Consider the following 24970-nt stretch of genomic DNA (forward strand, 5'->3'; position numbering starts at 1 on the left):
TCTTACCATGAACAATAGTGGAGAAAATGGCTTTGAAAGTTGCAAGCTTTCTCAATGCTTCTCTGTCTCCTGTCGAGGTCTTTCTTTCTTTTCTCTCTCTTTCTCTATCTCCTACTTGAAAGTCAGTGTAATGAGACAGCTGAGTGAGGAGGAAGTCTGACTGTCTACAGAGCACCAGTTGTCTGCGGAAGAAGTGAAGATTTACTGTAAATGAGACGACACCATTAAATAAATTTGTATTTAGATTACTGTCATCATACATTACCGCCTTCCTTGTATACATTTGGCCTCAGCCTTTGTGGCGAGGTGCCATTATTTGCCAGATTAGGTTATTAAGCTATTAACACGTCAAGTACAGAAGCAAACACTTAAACAAACAGAGGAGAATGGAGGAGGTGTCACTGACTTGACATATGAAGGCAGTTAATAGCTACAGCGCCGAGGACTGTGGAGTAAAATTAAACAGACAGCTTTCAAAGGGAAACAGAGCAAGTACTCTGCAGTGACAGAGCCGCTCCGTTTTACTGGGGGATTATTTGCTGCATCGAGATAGCATGTTTTCTATACCAAGACAAAAAGAAACATATTTCATCTTTGCCTGTATGTTTATTGCAGCATGTATTAAGATGTTATTGGCATCATTATTAAAGTGGGGACAGGTCTCATTTTTAATATGTTGCCAACAGAGCAGTCTACATTTAATGGAACACTAAAAATAAAATAGGCATTGAAGATATCGACCATAGCGTTCTAACTGGTAAAAAGGACATTATAGACATCCATGCCATGGGTTTATTTTGATATTACTTGAAATAAGCACCTGAACTTTTTGTTGTTGTTCTGCTTTCTTTCTTTCTTTTTTCTTTTTTCTGAAAACATCATGAAATAGACATAAGTCCCTATGGTCACATGAAGAGACAGTATACATGGACAGCCAAGTCAGCGATTTCCAGTGGAAAATCCTTGGTAACCTATTGAAGCAGTTCAACTTCAGCCAAAATCAGGAACAACAACAGCTACTTGAGCCAGCAACCCAGTTCAGCCAACCCAACAGCTTAGCAGTCTTAACATACAATCCACCACTTATCATCATCGGCATCCAACAGCATGCAGCACACTCGTCCATGAAGAGGCTTGAGTTAAGCTGGTTAAAATAACACAAGACAACACAGGCACAACAGCTTCCGCTCTCCCTTTTGAGTCCTGCTTAATTTGAATGGCACAATGGGCTGAATCCTGTTCTGATGCTCGACCAGAGGACCACGGAGCTCTGTCCATCTCCCCTCCACATCATGAGTTGTTGGAGGAGACCGGGGCCCCCTGGTACTGTGTGGGCTTGGCTGATAAAGGCTTATTGCAAGGCCTTCTAGTCAGGCCGGATCCCGCTCCCCACAAGGGACACAGGACAGACATTAAGACAGGCTGTCACTAGAAACTGGAGAAAGGGAAGAGAGGGGGGGGTCAGAGAGAGAGTTTGCAATGTATATCACACCTTAGATTGATTTACTTTTCTTCTTGTTTTGGAGGAGAATGTTGTTAGATTTTTTTTTTAGGTGCTGACACATGATTGAGGTCCTATTACTGCCACCCTGTTAGCTATTGCGGCAACTGATACTCACAGACTGGTTCTGCCCCTGTGAAACATTTTACCTTGGGCTCATAGAGGATCTGACATGAACTTTGAACCAGAGGAGCACAGCTGTCAAATTGGTCCCCCCGTCTTTCCTTTCACTGATTCCTCACAGGCACAGCCCAAACACCCCTCCCCCCCCACACACACACACTGTCTCCAAACTATATGACAAAACCCAGAATTTATAGCATTTACTCATTCTTGTGGTTTGTTGACATGCATGTTACATAGGAGACGTACATTGATCCACTTTGGTAGAAAACAGTGGATGTAGTTTCATGAATAACCCCACAACCCATAAAGTTGGAGGAGAACAAGGGGAGGAGGCGGTACAGATAGCGAGCTAAACATTTTAAGAAAATGTCCTATTTAGCCGACATCTGCAGCTTTTACCATGAATGCAGTCTCTGCTAATGAGGGAACTTTGCCTTTAAATTTCACTCGTGCTGTAACGCAGAATATCCGCTACATGCATTGAATAGAGCCATAACATAAAAGCCCTGTGTTGGTGATGTCAACACATATTCTTTGTAATGATTGTAAATGTTTTGAGAGAGAAAATATTGATCCTTCATATTAAAATCTAAATGTGCATGGTTACTCCACATTTTGTCAGGCCAGTTTGCTACAGCCAAGCTTCCACTGATTCTGAGCACACAACACAGGCAATCACTGTAACTGCAGCACCACCAACTGGCCAAATTACGTCTCACCATTACGAGCTGACTTTTTCTTCTTATGAGATTCACGAAAAGATTACTCACATGTATCCCATTGTCATTTCTACATTTAAACAGTCTTGATATATTATTTGTGTGATCCTAGAAACAAGAAGAAGGAAAAAAACAAGCAAGGTTTTTCCCCACCTCCAACCACCTCCGTGTGCTTGACTTCGTTGTATCCATCATCATACATCTTTAATGACGTCAGGCCAGGAGCACAGGGTAAAATCACAGTAGTGCCCCGGGGCTAAAACCAGCAAAAATGAGGTTCCTCTTCCCCATCCCATGTGGAGGGAGGCACACACACATACACACACACACGGGCCAAGAGGGAGCGAACATCACACCCATCGATCGCTGGGGCTGTAGCCGGCTGGCGGCCACTCGCTGGTTTTGATGGATAAGTTTGGACCCAAAAAACTCTGGGTTGGATCGTGGTTGGCCTCAGCTGAGAAACGGAGAGAGAGGGGGGTGGGTGGGGGGGGGGTGACAAACGATAGACGCCTTGATTTATGTGTCCTTCTGCCTGACTGGGGAAAGGACAAGCTCCCACCCAATTTGGTTTCATTGTAAAAGGCCTATAGAGAATTATCCAATAGCCCTGAAAAAGTAAAGAAACTTTACTTTACTCCACCCCCATTCAAAACACAGAGCAAGAGAGTAACATAATGTGCTTTTGTCTATCTAATTACTTAGTGCAAGGTATAGTTTGCCTTACAGTTTCTTTTGACATTGTCTCTGTCTTTTCAAAGTTTGCATAATCAGGTATTGCAGTATTTCTATTGGTGAATGGATAGAAGTGCAGTTAACTATAATGCAATTTGAAGGACATTCAATACACAGTTATATTAAATATAGCTCTGATGCTTAACACGTTCTGATACACAGAGCAAAACAAAAGAAACAAGCAATAAAAGATCTCCCACATTTCCCAGCACATTCCCAGCCTCTCTCCTGTGAAACGATACGATAGTTAGTGTGGCTTGGAAACATCTTTCATTTGCTGAACCCCCAGCCTTGACCCCAGGGGTCAAAGTCAGTCAGCCCCTTCCTGTCTGTGGCTTTTCCCAGGATCCCCTGCCTGTCGGCGTGTCAGCACCTCTCCTGTCTCCTCACCAACTCAGGATGTTGCTTTTGCCTTCCAAGAGTTTCCTGAAACCCGAGAAAAATAGATCTGTTTCCATGCAGGGGTCAGCTAATGTAAAATAAAAAACATAAAATTGTACTTTTTGTATTTGTTTTACTTACGTTACAAACTTACGCTGTACTGTACTATGCTCTGACTCATTCCTATTTGTAGATACAAGGATGCAGAAACCTTAGGGACCATAGCTGCACAAAAATAACTATTCCTTCATTGGGCGTTTACAATATCCACCCACCTCCTTTTCAATACAATTCAGAAATAATCTTTGGCATATTTCAGTCGACATTCAAATCAACTGTGGCTCACTATTTTACCTCCAGCCTCTTGTCTAGACATTATACAATAAGTACTAACGCTGAAGGCGTTGAACGACTACAGTGAGCATATTCCTACGTACTTTCCCCCTCTTTAACTTACTGTACCATACAGTAAACTCTACAGGAATTAGACGAAATCTTGCTGAAATCCATTGCAGATTTTCCATTACTCGCCAGCCAGATAATTAAGCAGAACATTAAAATGAGGTCATGTTCCTAATGATCAGATTAGAGGACAGGATGGACCATTAAGGATGACGCTGCTAAAATAGCATAGAGGGTTTATACAGAGGTGAGTGGAAATGGGGCACATCATTAAACTATGCAGGTGCCTCTCCAGGTAGAATGAATGGCGATAACAAGGTCGCATTCACGGCTGTACGTGTCCTGATTAATTTGTCTCTCAATCACTTCAGTACCCTAAACAATGCTCTTCATACCTTCCTAGTATAAGTATGCCTCATTCTGGCGATCCCCTCAAATTAATTTAGGGCATAATTCAATTCACAGTAATAAATAAACAATTACTCGCCAAAACATAATGTCGTTTCTCATAACTGTTCTTTTGAAAATCTTTTTTACCCTGGACTCTATTCCCTTTTTGGAAGAGAGGGTGAGTATAAATGGAAGGCCTGTCATTTCACATTTATTAAAAGTGAAGCTCCAAAATTAATAATGTAAAAATATGGGGTTTAATTAGTCTTTTATTCTGCCCAATGTACTTAAATTAGATAATTCGCCCCCTAATGCCCTTTCACGAAATAAAGAATTAGCCTGTGACGTTGGGAGCTTGACAGGTGGGATGAAGTGGAGGAAATCGCTGCGGTTAAACTAAGGATATATCCATTTATAAGTCATTTGCAGCTTAGTATATTTGACAGGGGGGAGGGGCTCAGGTTTGGATTCCGTGCATGGTATCCTATTTAATGTGTTTCTATCATGTATGCCATCCCCATGCCATTGCTTTGCATAGCTAATTTCTACTATGAATTAGACTAATCCAATTTGACTGGATGTTTGGTTCACTGTAAACAGTATATTCTGTGAGCATAGTGGATTCATGATGAGTGCACATTGGATAAGTGCTGTTAAAGTGATGTTCAGATCACATGACATATTACTTTCTAAAATCAATTTGCAGTTTATTGGTCACGTACGCAGATTTGCAGATGATATCACAGGTATAGATATCACAGGTAAAGCAAAATGCTTGTGTTTCTAGCTCCAACAATTCAGAAATACCTAGCTATACACATAAAAAAACACACACATAATCAAAAAAAAATTTAACCAAAAAATAAAGAAATAACAAAAAGAGCAATGCCAGAGACCTACGTATATATAGTGCATTCGGAAAGTAGTCCGACCCCTTGACTTTTTCCACATTCCAGTCTTCCAGTCTTATTCTAAAATGTATTAAATAAAAACCATTCCTCAACAATCTACACACGTTACCCCATAATGACAAAGCAAAAACAGGTTTTAAGACATTTTTGTAAAAAAGTATAATTTTAAAACTGATTTACATAAGTATTCAGACCATTTGCTATGTGACTCGAAACTGAGCTCAGGGGCATCCTGTTTACATTGATCAAATCAAATTGTATTAGTCACATGCGCCGAATACAACAGGTGTAGACCTGACAGTGAAATGCTTACTTACAAGCCCCTAACCAACAATGCAGTTTAAACAAATACGGATAAGAACAATAAATAAAAGTAACAAGTAATTAAAGCAGGAGCAGTAAAATAACAATAGCGAAACTATATACAGGGGGGTACAGGTACAGAGTCAATGTGCGGGGGTACCGGTTAGTTGAGGCAATATGTACATGAAGGTAGAGTTATTAAAGTTAAAGTGACTATGCATAGATGATAACAACAGAGAGATGCAGCTGTGTAAAAGAGAGGTGGGGGGTGGTAATGCAAATAGTCTGGGTAGCCATTTGATTAGTTGTTCAGGAGTCTTATGGCTTGGGGGTAGAAGCTGTTGAGAAGTCTCTTGGACCTAGACTTGGCGCTCCGGTACCGCTTGACATGCGGTAGTATAGAGAATAGTCTATGACTAGGGTGGCTGGAGTTTTTGACAATTTTTTGGGGCCTTCCTCTGACACCGCCTGGTATAGAGGTCCTGGATGACAGGAAGCCAGTGATGTACTGGGCCGTTAGCACTACCCTCTGTAGTGCCTTGCGGTCGGAGGCCGAGCAGTTGCCATACCAGGCAGTGATGCAACCAGTCAGCATGCTCTCAATGGTGCAGCTGTGGAACCTTTTGAGGATCTGAGGACCCATGCCAAATCTTCTCAGTCTCCTGAGGGGGAATAAGTTTTGTCGTGCCCTCTTCATTGTCGGTGATCAGGCCTACCACTGTTGTGTCATCGGGTGTTGGAGTTGTGCATGGCCATGCAGTCATGTGTGAACAGGCAGTACAGGAGGGGACTGAGCATGCACCCCTGAGGGGCCCCTCTGTTGAGGATCAACATGGAGGATGTGTTGTTACCTACCCTTACCACCTGGGGGCGGCCCGTCAGGAAGTCCAGGATCCAGTTGCAGAGGGAGGTGTTTAGTCACAGGGTCCTTAGCTTATTGATGAGCTTTGAGGGCACTATGGTGTTAAACGCTGAGCTGTAGTCAATGAATAGCATTCTCACATAGGTGTTCCTTTTGTCCAAGGGGGAAAGGGCAGCATGGAGTGCAATAGAGATTGCATCATCTGTGTATCTGTTGGGGCAGTATGCAAATTGGAGTGGGTCTAGGGTTTCTGGGATAATGTTGTTGATGTGAGCCTTGACCAGCCTTTCAAAGCACTTCATGGCTACAGACGTGAGTGCTACGGGTCAGTAGTCATTTAGGCAGGTTACCTTGGTGTTCTTGGGCACAGGCACTATGGTGGTTTGCTTAAAACATGTTGGTTTTACAGACTCGGACAGGGATAGGTTGAAAATGTCAGTGAAGACACTTGCCAGTTGGTCAGCGCTTGCTCACAGTACACGTCCTGGTAATTCGTCTGTTTCAAGGTCTTACTCACATCCTCTGCGGAGAGCGGCTCTCCGGCTGCGGAGAGCGTGATCACACAGTCTTCCAGAACAGCTGGTGGTCTCATGCATGTTTCAATGTTATTTGCCTCGAAGCGAGCATAGAAGTAGTTTAGCTCGTCTGGTAGGCTTGTGTCACTGGGTAGCTCTCGGCTGTGCTTCCCTTTGTAGTCTGTAATGGTTTGCAAGCCCTGCCACATCCAACGAGCGTCAGAGCTGGTGTAGTACGATTCGATCTTAGTCCTGTATTGATGCTTTGCCTGTTTGATGGTTCGTCGGAGGGCATAGTGGGATTTGTTATAAGCTTCCGGGTTAGAGTCCCGTTTCTTGAAAGCGGGAGCTCAACCCTTTAGCTCAGTGCGGATGTTGCCTGTAATCCATGGCTTCTGGTTGGGGTATGTACGTACGGTCACTGTGGGGACAACGTCATCAATGCACTTATTGATGAAACCAATGACTGATATGGTGTACTCCTCCATGCCATCGGAAGAATCCAGGAACATATTCCAGTCTGTGCTAGCAAAACTTTTTTAGTGTTCTAGTCACTGGAGCTTCCTTCTTTAATTTTTGCTTGTAAGCAGGAATCAGGAGGATAGAATTATGGTCAGATTTGCCAAATTCAGGGAGATGGAGAGCTTTGTATGCATCTCTGTGTGTGGAGTAAAGGTGGTCCATAGTTTTTATTCCTCTGGTTGCACATTTAACATGCTGATAGAAATTTGGTCAAACGGATTTAAGTTTCCCTTAATTAAAGTCCCCGGCAACTAGGATGGTCGCCTCTGGGTGAGCGTTTTCTTGTTTGCTTATGGTGGAATAAAGCTCATTCAATGCTGTCTTAGTGCCAGCCTCTTACTGTGGTGGTATGTAAAACAGCTTTGAAAAATACAGATGAAAACTCTCTAGGTAGATAGTGTGGTCTACAGCTTATCATGAGATACTCTACCTCAGGCAAGCAATAGCTCGAGACTTCCTTAGATATCGTGAACCAGCCGTTATTTACAAAAATACATAGCCCGCCGCCCCTTGTCTTACGAGACACCGCTGTTCTAGCCTGCCATGTGCAGCTTATAACCAGCAAGTTGTATGTCGTCGTTCAGCCATGACACTGTGAAGCATAAGATATTACAGTTTTGAATGTCCCGTTGGTAGTTTAATCTTCAACGTAGGTCAGAATGGAAGGAAGTGGGGGTTTATTCGATCGCCTACGAATTCTCAGAAGGCAGCCCACCTCCGGACCCTTTTTCTCCACCTCCTCTTCACGCAAATCACGGGGATCTGGGCCTGTTCCTGAGAAAGCAGTATATCGTTCGCGTCGGGCTCATCAGACTTGTTAAAGGAAAAAAAGGATTCTGTCAGTCTGTGGTGAGTAATTGCAGTCCTGATGTCCAGAAGTTATTTTCGGTCATAAGAGACGGTAGCGGCAACATTATGTACAAAATAAGTAAAAAAATCAGTTACAAACAACGCAAATAAACATTAAAAAAACACAATCGGTTGGGGGCATGTAAAGCGTCTGCCTTCTTCTCCGGCGCCATTTTCATGCTTGAGATGTTTCTTCAACTTGATTGAGTTCACCTGTGGTACATTCAAATGATTGGACATGATTTCGAAAGGCACACACCTGTCTATGTAAGGTCCCACAGTTGACAATGCATGTCAGAGCCAAAACCAAGCCATGAGATCGAAGGAATTGTCCGTAGAGCTCTGAAACAGGATTGTGTCGAGGCATAGATTCTGGGGAAGGGTACCAAAACATTTCTGCAGCATTGAAGGTCCCCAAGAACACAGTGGCCTCCATCATTATTAAATGAAAGACGTTTGGAACCACCGAGACTCCTTCTAGAGCTGGCCCCCCAGCCAAACTGAGCAATCGGGGGAGATGGGCCTTGGTCAGGGAGGTGACCAAGAACCCGATGGTCACTCTGACAGAGCTCCAGAGTTCCTCTGTGGAGATGGGAAAACCTTCCAGAAGGCAACCATCTCTGCAGCAGTCCACCAATCAGGCCTTTATGGTAGAGTGGCCAGACGGAAGCCAATCTTCAGTAAAAGACACATGAAAACCCGCTTGGAGTTTGCCAAAAGGCACCCAAAGACTCTCAGACCATGAGAAACAAGATTCTCTGGTCTGATGAAACCAAGATTGAACTCTTGACGCGCTTCCAAGCGTCACGTTTGGAGGAAACCTGGCACCATCCCTATGGTGAAGCATGCTGGTTGCATCATGCTGTGGGGATGTTTTTCAGGGGCAGGGACTGGGAGACTAGTCAGGATCAAGGGAAAGATGAACGGAGCAAAGTACAGAGAGATCCTTGATGAAAACCTGCTCCAGAGCGCTCAGGACCTCCGACTGGGGTGTCATGACGTTGGCCTGGAGGTAGGTTTATGACAGTCATAATTCCCCCCCCCCGCTCCTCTCCCTACTCTACTGATGTGACATTAGAAGCCCCTTTGGTTAACATAGAGATTCTGGGAACATCAGAAGTTGGGGGAAAATGAACTATATTCTGGTAATCCGACCAACTGAACATATGTGGTGGTACTTATAACATACATCTTGAATAACGTTCCAACCGGAGAACTATAACGACTTCAATTGAGAGATGGAACACAGCTGCCTCTCACGTGAACGCGCGTGTTGAATGCATGGTCACCTCATGGGACCTCATACTAAATTCTGTCTCATTCGACCCCCCTTCACATTAGAGTCATCAGACTTAGTTCTGTTGATTGCTGACATCTAGTGGAACCCCAAGGCAGTGCAACATCATTAATAGCTCAAGTGGATTTCTTTAGGTACTCTGGTGAATACACACAGGCTCAGATTTCTGACTTCCTGTTTTGATTTCAACTCAGGATTTTGCCTGCCAATATGAGTTCTGTTAATCTCACAGACATAATTCAAACAGTTTTAGAAACTTTAGAGTGTTTTCCAATCCAATACTAATAATATATAATATAATGTAATATGTAATATAATAATATGCAAATATTAGGAACTATGACTGAGGAGCAGGCCGTTTGATATGGGCACCTTTCATCCAAGCTACTCAATACTGCCCCTTCAGCCATAAGAAGTTAAGGTATATTATGTCAGTTCGGTTGCCCTCTGACACATTCTCATCAATGATAGAATGACATAAACTCTACTGTGGAAAGTCTAAACATCAGAGGTATCGGATTCACATGGAATTGTTGTTTAATTCAAATGTTTGAATATGAAATTATTTGTGAAGAGATTAAATGTAATTTTAGCTTCCAAATGAGAGATTTGGGTTTTCATAAGTTTGGGCCTCTGCTCAACCAGTGGCTCGCCCCTGTGAAGAGACATGGGTTATAAACTTTTCAGACACACCCCTCTCCCTCCACTATATAAGCCATTGACAAAGAATTAACCTTCTGTTCCGGGTACAATAGGATGACGATCCGATGTCAGAATGGTTCAGGTAATCACTACCGAACGAAACCAACCTCAGCATGAGCTTTGGTTGCGACTGGTATGAACTTTGAAATCTTATTGACTATAGAAGTGATACCTCCTAGACGTTGTAAGCAACAGCAGCTGCAAACGTAAATTAGGACAGACAGAGTATCCAGTCTACCACTCAGCGCAGCAACAGACATTCTTCAAAGGACAACGGATCCGGTTGGGCAACACGGCCTTCCATCTACCACCAACCTCCTGAAGCGCAGCTTAGAGTAAATATTTATTGCATTTTCCTTTTCCAAATGGGCGGTAATTTAGAATGCATAAGATATTGTATTTATGATAGCACAGCTTCGCCCTTTGTTCCTCAGTCTTCCCGCTCTTTCACTAAAACCTAGCCCCTTTTCTTTTGTGTAACAACTGTCATATCTGTTCCACCCGCTAGGGACGTTTTCTTTATGACGTAATTTGTAATCAAGGTATGATTTATTCCGTGTATATGTAATTCTGTGTGATTTAGTTAGGTATTTAGTAAATAAATAATTAAACCCAATTTTGTATTGCTGATTCAACTTGTTAGCCAGGGTTCGTGAAGATAACCAAGAATTTACAACTTTCAGATGAGACTGAAATAAGATGACGATTAATATTGACTGCTATTGATGTAAAATATTATTAGGTCTTTAAGAGTTTATTCGGAAGATAACAGCTCTATAAATATTTGTTCGTGGTGCCCCTCCTCTCTAGTTAATTACATTTACATGATTAGCTCAATCAGGTAATATTAATTACGGAGAAAGTATTTTTTTTAGAATAGCATGTCATAACACTTAATCCGGCATAGCCAAAGACACGACAGGGGCGAAGGTTCACCTTCCAACAGGACAATGACCCTAAGCACACAGCCAAGACGACGCAGGAGTGGCTTTGGGACAAGTCTCTGAATGTACTTGAGTTGCCCAGCCAGAGCTCGGACTTGAACCCGATGGAACATCTCTGAAGAAACCTGAAAATAGCTGTGCAGCGACGCTCCCCATCCAACCTGACAAAGCTTGAGTGGATCTGCAGAGAAGAATGGGAGAAACTCCCCAAATACAGGTGTGCCAAGGTTGTAGCGTCATACCCAAGAAGACTCAATTCTGTAATTGCTGCCAAAGGTGCTTCAACATAGTACTGAGTAAAGTGTCTGAATTCTTACGTAAATGTGATTTTTCAGTTTTTTATTTTCAATCTAGCCTTAGCCCAAGCTGATATTCTTTAATGAAATCTTTCAGACAATTCATGCATGAGTTATATATTTTACCCTTCATCTCTTATATGGGGCATGCTTATCTGCAATAGAATTAAACAGAGAGGTAAGACATTTAAGGTCCTGGTTCAAATCAGAGATTGAGGACACATCCTCCCAATCATCAATCCCAGGTCATACAGGTAATGTTGCTCATTGAATATTCTGAAATGTCTTTATTTGTGATAATGCAATTATCGGATTTTGGTAGCTTAGTATCTCTAATGGGGGCAATGGGACAATCGTCACTGAGCTCGTAAGCAAAGATTCCATCGGCTGTATACTTTTGAGGTGCGTTTGTCAGAATTATATCCAAAATAGTAGATTTTTCAGGGTGTTTTAAGTTGGGTCGGTTGAGTTTTCTCAATACAAGTATCTTTCAGTCTATCTGATTCTGGCATCAACCAATCCAGGTTAAGATCACCCAATATTAATATTTAAGATTTAGCATAGTTAGATAGCAAGTCAGACAATTTGCTAAGAGCATTTGGGAGGGCCAAGGGAGGGCGATAAACCTCCACTGACGTTAGTTGGGCATTATTACCAAGGCCCAAATTTAGGACAAGACATTCAAATTGCTTGTGGATAGCGGTGGTAATACACACAGCAACATTCAAGTTGTTCTTTATGAATATGGTGACACCCTCACCTCTGCCAGATCTGTCAGATCTAAAAAGATCATATCTATTTAGAGACACATCAGATTCTGGCACAAACTTTTTTTTAACCAAGTGTCAGTAATTATCAAAATGTCCAGAATTACATTAAGATCCATTTTCAAAATCAAACTTCTGACATTTACATGAATCAGTCCAAGGCTCTAAAACAAACATGCTATGTTGAGTATGTAACCCTCTATATGAAATAGCCATTGGGTTGGCTTGAAATGCAATAGATACAAGACTTCTTAGAACTGTGCCATTTGGCCTATGCCTCGAACAAGGACGTAGATTAATTCAATACTCAATGAGGGTTACCGGTTTCGGGCGAGGACTGATATTTGTTCACTTTTTTAGTACCTTTTCAATGTTAGCACTCAGCATCCAAACTCCTCTCCTGCTTGGGTGCAGGCCACCCCTTTTTAGGAACTGTGGTCACTCCCAAAATGGATTGAAATCGTCAATAAAATCCCAGGCTTTTTCAGAGCAGAGTCCTTGACCCTCTCCACTGTGGACCCATCGATATGGATGGGGGCGTGCTCTCTCTGCTGTCTCCTGTAGTCCACGATCAACTCAATCGTTTTGTTGACGTTGTGGGAGAGGTTCTTTCTGGCACCACTCCACCAGGGCTCTCACCTCCTCCCTGTAAGCTGTATCATCGTCGTTGGTAATCAGGCATACCACTGTTGTGTTGTCAGCAATCTTGATGATTGAGTTAGAGACGTGCGTGGCCATGCAGTCATGGGTGAACAGGGAGTACAGGGGGGGGGGGCTGAGTATGCACCCCGGTGGGTCCCCCTGTTGAGGATCAGCCTGGAGGAGGTGTTGTTGCCTACTTTCACCACTTGGGGTCGACTTGCCAGGAAGTCCAGGAACCAGTTGCACAGGGAGGGGTTCAGACCCAGGGCCCTGAGCTTAGTGATGAGCTTGGAGGGCACTATGGTGCTGAAGGCTGAGCTGGAGTCAATGAACAGCATTCTTACATACTGTGGGTATTTATCTTGTCCAGGTGGGATAGGTCAGTGTGCAGTGCACACATTTACTGCAGTCACAAAATTGTGCATACTGTTTGTCTGGAGAAAGCATAAATGTATGTATGGATTAACATAGCGTGATTGCAACCTTTACTTTGCATTAAGCTATGGGCACAGGTCATGCCTACACGTTAGACAAATGTTTGAGTTGATAGCATATGATATGGCACCTATGAATGATCCTTTACACTACGACCATGGCGTTGTTTGTGTGTGGTTGAGCGCGTGACAACGTTGTGCTATAGAGGAGCAAAGAGCCCAGACAGCCCCTTGCCTTCTCTCTCTCTCCCCTCGCATGGGACAGGCACAGCTGTCAGATCAAAATCAATCGCATTAAAGCATGTGCAAGCTAAATATTTCATTCTTGCCTTGGGAACCAATTAAGTGCTACACATGAAGTCGGAGGGACTGGTTGAGCCGGAGTCGTACTGGTGCATACCAGCTGCTCCGCAGCCTACAACCCCATGCAAATGTGTCAGTCGGAGCGTTCGGCTTCAATTAGCTAGTGATGTTTTAAAAATGCACCAAAGCCAGACTGGCAGGCCGGAATTGGAGGAGATCCACACCAGGTATGTTGTTTATTTTGTTGTTGTCTGTTCCGCTGCCTGTAACGCATTTGCCCTTATTGCAGATGTGAGACTTTGTCATGAGGAGGGGCCCGGGGCCTTCAAAGAGCCATGTGTCAGAGAAAACACTACAACAGACTGGCAGGCACACTGTATCTTGATCCAAGTGATAAACTTTTATTCTGATTTTCTATAAGAGATCTAATGAATTTGATCATTGTCTGCTTCATCAGCACATACTATGACACTCTTTAAAATATATTAGTAAAATAATGAGAGTTAAAGAAAAAGGAGAGTTTGTGAGAGAAAGAGAGAGAGACAGAGACAGAGAGACAGAGAGAGAGAGAAAGAGAGAGAGAGAGAGAGAGAGAGAGAGAGAGAGAGAGAGAGAGAGAGAGAGTGAGAGCATTATAGGGACAGAGAGAAAGCAAGAAAGAGAGAGAGAAACAGAGAAGGACAGAGAGAAAGTGAGAGAGTGAAAGCAAGAGAAGGAGAGAGGGTATGATTGATAATAGTGCTGACAGAGCCCCTCTGGCCATGCTCTCTGTGGCAGAATGGGGAGACATGGCCTCCCTGCATGAGACTGAGACGTCCCTCTACTCCCTCCCAGCACACACTCCACATCTGGTGGGATCGCCCACGCTAGGTCAGGGGTCAAGGCACCATGGGGCTACCCCAGGACTCACACCCAAGGACTCACACCCCAGGACGCTCAGAAAACACAAGAGCTGCTGGATCTATGCAATAATCTAGATCCACTGTGTTCAAGCCCAATTGTCCTCAATATACAGTATTACTCTTTGTACAGGCCTCATTCATTCAGAAATCAAGTTATATTTTTGTAGATTAAACACGTTGACAAATTTGTGATAAAATCATGCTAAAAGAAAACGAATGGAAACAAATTGTAATAGTCACATGTGCCGAATACAACAGGTGTAGACCTTACAGTGAAATGCTTACTTATGAGCCCCTAACCAACAGTGCAGTTCCAAAAAATACAGATAAGAATGAGAGATACAAGTAACAAGTAATTAAAGAGCAGCAGTAAAAAATAACAATATATACAGGGGGGTGCCGGTACAGAGTCAATGTGCGGGGGCACCAGTTTGTTGAGGTAGTATGTACATGTAGGTAGAGTTAATTAAAGCGACTATGCATAGATGACAACAGAGAGTGGCAGTGGTGTGGAGAAGGGGGGGGGGGCAATGCAAATAGTCTGGGTAGCCATTTGACTAGATATTTAGGAGTCTTATGGCTTGGGGGGTAGAAGCTGTTTAGAAGCCTCTTGGACCTAGATTTGGCGCTCCGGTACCGCTTGCCGTGTGGTAGCAGGGAGAACAGTCTATGACTAGGGTGGCTGGAATCTGACATTTTTTGGGGGCCTTCCTCTGACACCACCTGGTATAGAGGTCCTGGATGGCAGGAAGATTGCATTACATATAAACAAAGGCTAAGACGTAGATTGCAGGGGTGCTTGCTTGTGTTGCGTTGGTGGATGTGTGTGCATGTGGCTGTGTGTACATGTGTTAGTTCCTGCGTGCGTGCAAGTAGACAGCACTGATGAATTAGACATAAATTATGAAGTAGCTCAGGGACTGATTTGTGATAGCAAGAGCGCTCATCAACAGGGAACACTAATACTTTTGAATGCTATGCTGTTTGATGTTGATCAAGTTCAACTTGCTTGACAGGGCTGAGAAGACTTTGGGGACCATACCAGAGAGCACACTCAGACAGGTGAAAGAAGAGAGGGACAATAACACACACACACACACACACACACACACACACACACACACACACACACACACACACACACACACACACACACACACACACACACACACACACACACACACACACACACACACACACACACACACACACACACACACACACTCCCTAATGCAAGACCATTTTCAGGTAAACTGGAGAAACAGGTTATTTAACATTGGATCTTGGTTTCTTAATTGTACCTTCTAATAACAGCATGTGGAGAGGTTATGCTCCATAGACATTTCTCTGAAAACTTCCTTGAATAATTGCTTAGATGGGAACATCTCTGACTGACTGGTGCCTGTAAGTCTTTGTAACCATGCATAATAGTATTCATGGCATTCTATTGTAATTTACTTGCATGGGAGGCAGGTCATTTGGTGCTGTCACCATTTAACTGGAGAGAGGGTTGGCGTGTCCACACCTCCTTCCTTAGCCCGTCTGGGCTGAGTTAGGGTGGGTTTGTGGAGACTGGAGACCATGGCCTCATTATGAAGGAGATAAAGACTGTTAAGGCTGTTTGGTCTTGGGCTGGGTCCAGCCCCTATGGTGAAACACACCTGCTCCCCTCTTTAAAGAGCCCTGCTCCAGTTTAGCTCTTGGCCACGGACGGGTAATGACCTATCCAGGGGGCAGTAGCGCCCGCTTCGTTTAGTCTGTCGTTAAGACCCAGAGTCACCAACATACTGAGGCACAAGGCCCTGCCAACAAGACAGCACCCCAGGTCTCTGCCAAACATCTAACATCCAAACCTATTCTGTTACACTGTAAAACCATGAAACATGTTCATAACTTAAATGTCAATGTTTAAAACATGAACAGTAGGCATTTAGATTAGCCAATAAGTGTTCTCATCTTAATCACAGGCATTTAGAATGCACGATTACTTGTATTTGTATACAAACGGCACTTACATTACATAAAAAACAAAATATAAAACAATACATCATATAAAATTATTACACCACTACATATCTACAATACAAAATGTATAATACCACCATACAACAATATTACAATGTACGTGTGTGTGTGTAGAGTGCATGTGCTAGCGCTTGTGTGCATATGCGTGTTTCTGTATCTTTGTGTGTGTCTCTTCACAGTCTCCGCTGTTCCATAAGGTATATTTGTATCTGTTTCTTAAATCTGATTCTACTGCTTGCATCAGTTACCTGATGTGGATTAGAGTTCCATGTAGTCATAATAGTCATGTAAACATGATAGTCAGCTTTTTCCAGTCCGTTTCCAATCAGGAGAACACCTATATCTCCTAAGTGTTCAAATTTTAAACACTAGTGTTTACTTTCCCATCATCCTGTTTAGAGTGTATTTAGTCATTAAAAATGGATGTGACTTTCCATGCCTTTTATTCAGATCAGTGTTAGGCAGTGGCAGAACTAGGGGTTTCTACATGGGGTGGCCAGGGGGTGGCCAAGGCTACTTCAGGGGGTCCATAGACCATGACAGAAAATGAGTGTGTAAGCCTAATCTGGCATCTAAGGAGCATGAATGAATCCTATGATTGCTGAATAAAGGTAGAAGTGATAATTCACTTAACCCGGAGTCCTTCAATGTGGCAGATAGTGTGGTCCAAAAGGATTACTTCACTAGAATTCTTTAACATACAGTGTCTCTACCTCGGAACTGCAGCTCAATTTCACACACACACACACACACACACACACACACACACACACACACACACACACACACAGTACTCACATCCTGGAGAGACTTGTATATTATATATTAATAATCTGAGTCTAAGTGTTGAACATCCAAAATATTTTCAGAAAATAAAGCTCACGCACCAAGGGGATAAGATAGCATTTGTGTGTTACCTAAATTGCGTAGGTTATTTACAAAAAAATGGAAATGTACAAAAAACACACTGCAATTTGACATACCAGGTATCTGTCACGCCCTGACCATAGAGAGGTTTTTATTCTCTATTTTCGTTAGGCCAGGGTGTGACGAGGGTGGGCATTCTAGTTTCTTTATTTCTATGTTTTCTATTTCTTTGTCTTTGGCCGGGTGTGGTTCTCAATCAGACGCAGCTGTCTATCGTTGTCTCTGATTGAGAATCATACTTAGGCAGCCTTTTTTCCCACCTGGGTTTGTGGGTAGTTGTTTTCTGTTTAGTTTAATTACCTTACAGAACTGTTCGTTTGTCTCTTTGTTATTTTTGTTCAAGTGTTCTAATTTATTAAAATATTATGAACACGTACCACGCTGCGCTTTGGTCCACTCCTTCTTCGCCAGACGAGCGTGACAGTATCAAGCAGAAATGGACGTGAAAAATAAAAATCATTTTGGTGCCCATCAATATTACAAACTTAAGGTATCATTTTTATGCTCATATATATTATGTTAACTAATAGCAAAGAAAAGTTTGGGAATTGACCTAATCAAGACCTAATCCAGCCTCCCTAGTCATAGACTGTTCTCCCTGCTACCACATGGCTAGCGGTACCGGAGCGCAAAGTCTAGGTCCAAGAGGCTTCTAAACAGCTTCTACCCCCAAGCCATAAGACTCCTGAACATCTAGTAAAACGGCTACCAAGACTATTCACTTTGCCCCCCTCTCCCCACCACTGCCACTCTTTGTTATCATCTATGCATAGTCACTTTAATTAACTCTACCTACATGTACATACTACCTCAACAAACTGGTGCCCCCGCACATTGACTCTGTACCGGCACCCCCCTGTATATATTGTTATTTTTTACTGCTCCTCTTTGATTACTTGTTACTTTTATCTCTTATTCTTATTCGTATTTTTTGAAACTGCACTGTCGGTTAGGGGCTCATAAGTAAGCATTTTACTGTAAGGTCTACACCTGTTGTATTCGGCACATGTGACTAATAACATTTGATTTGATTTGATTTTGACTGGTGTAACAACATAAATCTTACAAAGTCGAAATAGCTCATGGAAGACCTCTTTATAAGGTTCTAGAAACACAACTAAGTCAAGGAGAGTAGACGGTCTGTCCCGTCCACTTTTCATTCTCCTATCAAGAAGCCGCTTGGTTTGGTGAACCTCATGTTTGAGGTCCTCTAAATCTGACTCAAAGGTCTGAGCAAAGGCAAACAGAGGCTCCTCATTCAAGAATGTTGTACTCTTTGGTTTGAGAGACTTGACCCCTTGCATTATCTCGCAATTCTTCTTTGAAAAACGCCTCTGCAGCTCAGCTATGAGACTGTCAAGCACAAAGCACTTGATAAAAGATAGCTCTTTGGAAGCTCTCACCATCACTTTGGTCACAATCTTTCTGTCCTACAGTGCTCATCAACAATGAGTTGTGAAATCTTAAGCTTGTTTTAGGCTGTCTTTTACACACTGTTTGTACACTTATTTTGCATTGCTTTGCAATCTGTTCAACCTCTTTCCATAGTTCTCAAAAGTAACCCTCACTTCTATAGTCCTATAATGTGTCTGTAAGGGCACCTACTAGATCCACAGCCCTTGCTAGGTCAAGAGAGCTTGATTGGAGCATGTCAGAAAGACATTTGGCATCACCAAACACTTTACCAAAAGGTAACCAAAAGCCCTATGAAATGTAAATCTATCTGAGAAAGAAGGCCCCTTGCCTCCACTGATCTATCACCACTATCCTGTAGCAATCTCAGAACTGCTGGAAGCCTGTCCCTCAGATTACGGCATGCCATGTATCTGCATGCCCACCTTACATCCGTAAGTCTCTGTTGTTCCCTGGGCTACTGCTGTGGACACAGCTCTTTCTGAACTGCAAGCCACTTGAGATGAACGTACGAGCCAGATACAAAGTTATAAAGCTTCTGCAGGAGAGCAAAAAGGTTTACTTCTTATGGCTGGGGGCAGTATTGAGTAGCTTGGATGAATAAGGTGCCCAGAGTAAACTGCCTGCTACTCAGGCCCAGAAGCTAAGATATGCATATTATTAGTAGATTTGGATAGAAAACACTCTGAAGTTTCTAAAACTGTTTGAATGATGTCTGTGAGTATAACAGAACTCATATGGCAGGCAAAAACCAGAAAATATCCAACCAGGAAGTGGGAAATCTGAGGTTTGTATGTTTTCAAGTCTTTGCCTATCCAATATACAGTGTCTATGTGGTCATATTGCACGTCCTAAGGCTTCCACTAGATTTCAACAGACTTTAGAACCTTGTTTCAGGCTTCTACTATGAAGGAGGAGAGAATAAGAGCTGATTGAGTAAGAGGTCTGGCAGAACGCCATGAGCTCAGTCAGGCGCGCACCCGTGAGAGGTAGCTGCGTTCCTTTTCCTTTCTAAAGACAAAGGAATTCATGTTATTTATATAAGACAAAGGAATTTATGACACAGCGGTTGCATTAAGGAGAAGTTTATCTAAAATTTCATGCATAACACTTGTATCTTTTATCAATGTTTATGATGAGTATTTCTGTAAATTGATGTGGCTCTCTGCAAAATCACCGGATGTTTTGGAAGCAAAACATTACTGAACATAACGCGCCAATTTAAACTGAGATTTTTGGATATAAATATGAACTTTATCGAACAAAACATACATGTATTGTGTAACATGAAGTCCTATGAGTGTCATCTGATGAAGACCATCAAAGGTTAGTGATTAATTATATCTATATTTCTACTTTTTGTGACTCCTCTCTTTGGCTGGAAAAATGGCTGTGTTTTTCTGTGACTAGGTACTGACCTAACATAGTCAGATGGTGTGCTTTCATCGTAAAGCCTTTTTGAAATCGGACACTATGGTGGGATTAACAACAAGTTTATCTTTAAAATGGTGTAAAATACATGTATATTTGAGGAATTTTAATTATGAGATTTCTGTTGTTTGAATTTGGCGCCCTGCACTTTCACTGGCTGTTGCCATATCAATCCCGTTAACGGGATCTCAGCCGTAAGAAGTTAACTGACACAGGCACTGATTTTACAACATCGACAAGAACCAAAGTCAAACAATGTGCATTACAGTGCACATAAAATGCAAATCTTGTGTCACGGTGTGCGCTACTGGTTGAAGGTAAGTCAGGTGCAGGAGAGCAGAGATGGGTGATAATAGGCGCACTTTATTCATATCCAATGAAAATAGCAATATACTTCCAAAGTACACGAAATGGTACAAAAACCAACACACACGGGCCAAACACAGACCCGGTGCTAACCAGCCAAATATGGGCTACAAGTAACAAACAAACAATTTCACACAAAGACATGAGGGGCAACAGAGGAATAAATACATGATGTGTGATTGGGAATGAAAACCAGGTGTGCAGGGAACAAGACAAAACAAATGGATAAATGAAAAATGGAGCGGCGATGGCTAGAAAGCCGGTGACGTCGACCGCCGCCCGAACAAGGAGAGGAGCCGACTTCGGCGGAAGTCGTGACATCTTGCACTGTTTTGAATCCGTGCAGAAACACCAGAATGCTTTCCGCTCATGACGGAAGCACCGTCATAGCCTTGTCCCAGAAGATTATTTCTGTAGTCCAGACCACGTTTTTCAAGGCAATCAATTATCATTTCTGTGAGACCTGCTGCATCTAAGCTTTCAGCTGACTGAAAGTGTAAAAAGCTTTCGTGGATGGCCCCATTGTAATAGTACCTCACAACTGAAGACATTTGTTATTTTTCTTTAAATCTTTGGTTACATCTGCAATTACACTACAAACTTCACTTTCTTTTACTTCTCTTATTATTTCACTTTGTACCATCTCAGCTAAGCCCTGAAGAGCTTTGTTCTGGATTTGTGTACTTAGCATTACCACATGCATGCATCATTTTCTCTATGAGAGGGTCATGCTTTGCTATTTCTTCTAAGATTGTCAAAAAATTACCCTTGTTGTGAGAGTCATCAGACTCTCGATGACATCTCTGCGCTATATTTTGAGTGGCAGTTAATATGAGCAGATCTGCAATTGTTTTAATGTAAGTACAGTTTTCCTCCACTTTCTTTTTCCGGTCCTCATTTATGACATCTAACATTGATGAGTTGCTGTCAATAGCCTTTTATGCTGATTCCAAGCATACATAGCATTGATATGATGCTCTGCCTTCAAATGGAGCTTAAACCCAGGATCTTTAAACAGTTCCTTTTTCCAGTTACAAAAACCTGACTGAGATGTGAAGGCAGATTAAGGTGTATTGAGCAGAGAAAAATGCCTACAGGCGAAACAATAAGTCGAATCTTGACTTACAGAATATTCAAGCAGCCAAGAATTGTCCTTATACTAGGAGCTGTTGAAAGCCCTTTTCCTAGTACCATGCTGTGTTCTGGGAAATGTTTTCAAACACGGCTGTACAGGAGGGACCCTCTTCTCTGAATCTTGAAATGTCTGAAATACACGTTAAATAATGTGTCATATCTCTATGGAAATGTATAATTAAGGGATCCACAATATTAGATACTAACAGCAGCTAAATAAAATGTGTAGTTTAAAGTATAGGTCTGGCCTACCATTGGGTCCTTTTGGAACAGCATATCTGGTGCTTGATGCAGTTGGGAGGGGCTCGATGACATCTCCTGGTAGCTCTGGCTCACTGTCGTGCTCAGAGCTAGAGGTCTCTGTGTCATCCCTTGATACTATTACATTAAAATAACACAAGAATCCTTAGTGTATAATCACAGTAAAAATGCCACAGCCATCAAAACAAGAACACAGATGAATCAACAACCAACATTTTAAAGTGAGGCTTAATCTGACAAAATCATCTATTACAAGCTGAAGCTAAACTTACATTCTGAACTGGGCATGTGACTGACTGCCTGGTAGATGCTCTGACCTGGTGGTGGTAGACAGGGTCCTTGTGAAGTCTGACCACACTGACTCTGACTAGCCTCAGGTAGGGAGCTGCTCTGGGGTCCGGTGGTGATGCAAGGGCTGGGGTCTGTTTGCACCTGATCTGCCTGTTTGTGCTTCTTTAAAAAGAAGTCTGATATCTCTCCCTTTCTTTTCATGTTTATTTGACCCTATGCAAAAATAAGACAGTTTATGGTTACATCTAAGCATCCAATTACCCACATTTTAGACCAATCTCAATCTTAATTACAAATCCCCATTATCATAACTGTAGCTTAAAATCATCTACCAGCCTAAATGACTAGTTAGATCATGGCTAGCTCTACTCTGCAGTAAGTAACTTAGCTAACTATAATTTCTTACACCTTTACGATAGCAAACAGGCTATCTGCAAATTGTGGTAATCTTTTGAGTAACGTCAACAGATTGATAATAACAATTGTTCGTTTTGAGTTCAAGTACGAAAATCTAACTGAGTTAATGGATTTTAAATTGCTGAATGTTAACTTGCTGAACACTGGCAGCTGTAGCCTACTAGTTACCCCACATTAGCTAAACATTCGTATACTGTAACTTACGACACCACACTGCATATGCGTTTATTACTAGCACAGATGTAAACATAATGTTGGGAACCGATATTCCTTATCTGATTAACTGTCTGTTAATGGAGCCAAAGGTCTAACGTTAACTTATACAGCGACTCAACTTTCGTAAAAGTTGTTCAGGAAACCTAAACCCGATGCTTAACCTTAAAACTTACTTCAAATATGATGCTTTCGCCAATCACAAAAAGAGCTAATGGAGCTGTGGAAATATTCTCTCTTCTTCTTCTGTATGTTCTTCTCAATCCTATTATTCTGTATCTCGCAAACCAACGTTAATATTCTCTCTTCCTCCTTCTCAATTTGAAAAATGCGCCGCTAAACATCAAACTTTATTCTTCTTTCAACAAGAGGTGAAATGAGATGTCAATCAGCGTCAAACTGCCAGTAGCGAATTCAATTTTGGGGTGGCACCCGGGGTGGCCAAACAGATGTCAGGGGTGTCCAGTGCCACCCCGGACACCCCTCTGGCTCTGCCCCTGGTGTTAGGAATGTCTGTCACCTTACCTACGTTTAAGCACAACTGAACGCGACATTTGGTTCAATAACTATTTTCAATCTCATGGTGTTGTTATTATTCAACTGTGTTGAGATCATTTCTGTTAACTATCTGAGTGAAAAATATGTGGGAGGGGCCTCATTATCATTTTTTCCAGCATACTTTGTTGCTGGTTGACTTTTAGAATAGTTTGTTTTAAAATCTATGTTTCCTCATGCACATTGATTGATTATTTGATCGTATACTAAACTTAGCAAAAAAAGAAACGTCCTCTCACTGTCAACTGCGTTTATTTTCAGCAAACTTAACATGTGTAAATATTTGTATGAACAACTGAGACATAAATTGAACAAGTTCCACAGACATGTGACTAACAGAATTGGAATAATGTGTCCCTGAACAAAGGGGGGGGTCAAAATCAAAACAGTCAGTCAGTATCTGGTGTGGCCACCAGCTGCATTAGGTACTGCAGTGCATCTCCTCCTCATGGACTGCACCAGATTTGCCAGATCTTTCTGTGAGATGTTACCCCACTCATCCACCAAGGCACCTGCAAGTTCCCAGACATTTCTGGGGGGGGGGGAATGGCCCTAGCCTTCACCCTCGGATCCAACACAGCCGAGACGTGCTCAATGGGATTGAGATCCGGGCTCTTCGCTGGCCATGGCAGAACACTGACATTCCTGTCTTGCAGGAAATCACGCACAAAATGAGCAATATGGCTGGTGGCATTGTCATACTAGGGTCATGTCCACCTCCAAATCGATCCCGCTCCAGAGTACAGGCCTCGGTGTAACGCTCATTCCCTCGACGATAAACGCGATTCCGACCATCACCCCTGGTGAGACAAAACCATGACTCGTCAGTGAAGAGCACTTTTTGCCAGTCCTGTCTGGTCCAGCGACGGTTGGTTTGTGCCCATAGGCGACGATGTTGCCGGTGATGTCTGGTGAGGACCTGCCTTACAACAGGCCTACACGCCCTCAGTCCAGCCTCTCCCAGCCTATTGTGGACAGTCTGAGCACTGATGGAGGGATTGTGCATTCCTGGTGTTAACTCGGGCAGTTGTTGTTGCCATCCTGTACCTGTCCCACAGGTGTGATGTTCGGATGTACCGATCCTGTGCAGGTGTTGTTACACATGGTCTGCCACTACGAGGACGATCAGCTGTCGGTCCTGTCTCCCAGTACCGCTGTCTTAGGTGTCTCACAGTACGGACATTGCAATTTATTGCTCTGGCCACATCTGCAGTCCTCATGCCTCCTTGCACCATACATAAGGCACGTTCACGCCGATGAGCAGGGACTCTGGGCATCTTTCTTTTGGTGATTTTTAGAGTCAGTAGAAAGGCCTCTTTAGTGTCCTAAGTTTTCATAACTGTGACCTTAATTGCCTAACGTCTGTAAGCTGTTAGTGTCTTAACGAACGTTCCACAGGTGCATGTTCATTAATTGTTTATGGTTCATTGAACA

At 42.7% G+C, this 24970-nt stretch overlaps 1 long non-coding RNA gene across 2 annotated transcripts; it reads right to left on the reverse strand.

Moving 5' to 3' along the window:
- Positions 1 to 254: 254 nt before the first annotated feature.
- Positions 255 to 23540, reverse strand: LOC139570905 (uncharacterized). Of its 2 annotated transcripts, XR_011674191.1 has the most exons (5): positions 23158 to 23540; positions 22052 to 22177; positions 21792 to 21929; positions 2500 to 3507; positions 255 to 1435 (listed from the first exon to the last, which is right to left on the reverse strand). It is a non-coding gene; the product is annotated as an uncharacterized lncRNA (long non-coding RNA). The 2 variants fall into 2 exon arrangements; XR_011674190.1 differs by lacking the exons at positions 255 to 1435; positions 2500 to 3507 and having other exon boundaries at positions 20643 to 21929; positions 23158 to 23530.
- Positions 23541 to 24970: the final 1430 nt, after the last annotated feature.

Source organism: Salvelinus alpinus, chromosome 3 (genome assembly GCF_045679555.1).
Source record: "Salvelinus alpinus chromosome 3, SLU_Salpinus.1, whole genome shotgun sequence".
In the NCBI taxonomy this organism is placed as follows: domain Eukaryota; kingdom Metazoa; phylum Chordata; class Actinopteri; order Salmoniformes; family Salmonidae; genus Salvelinus; species Salvelinus alpinus.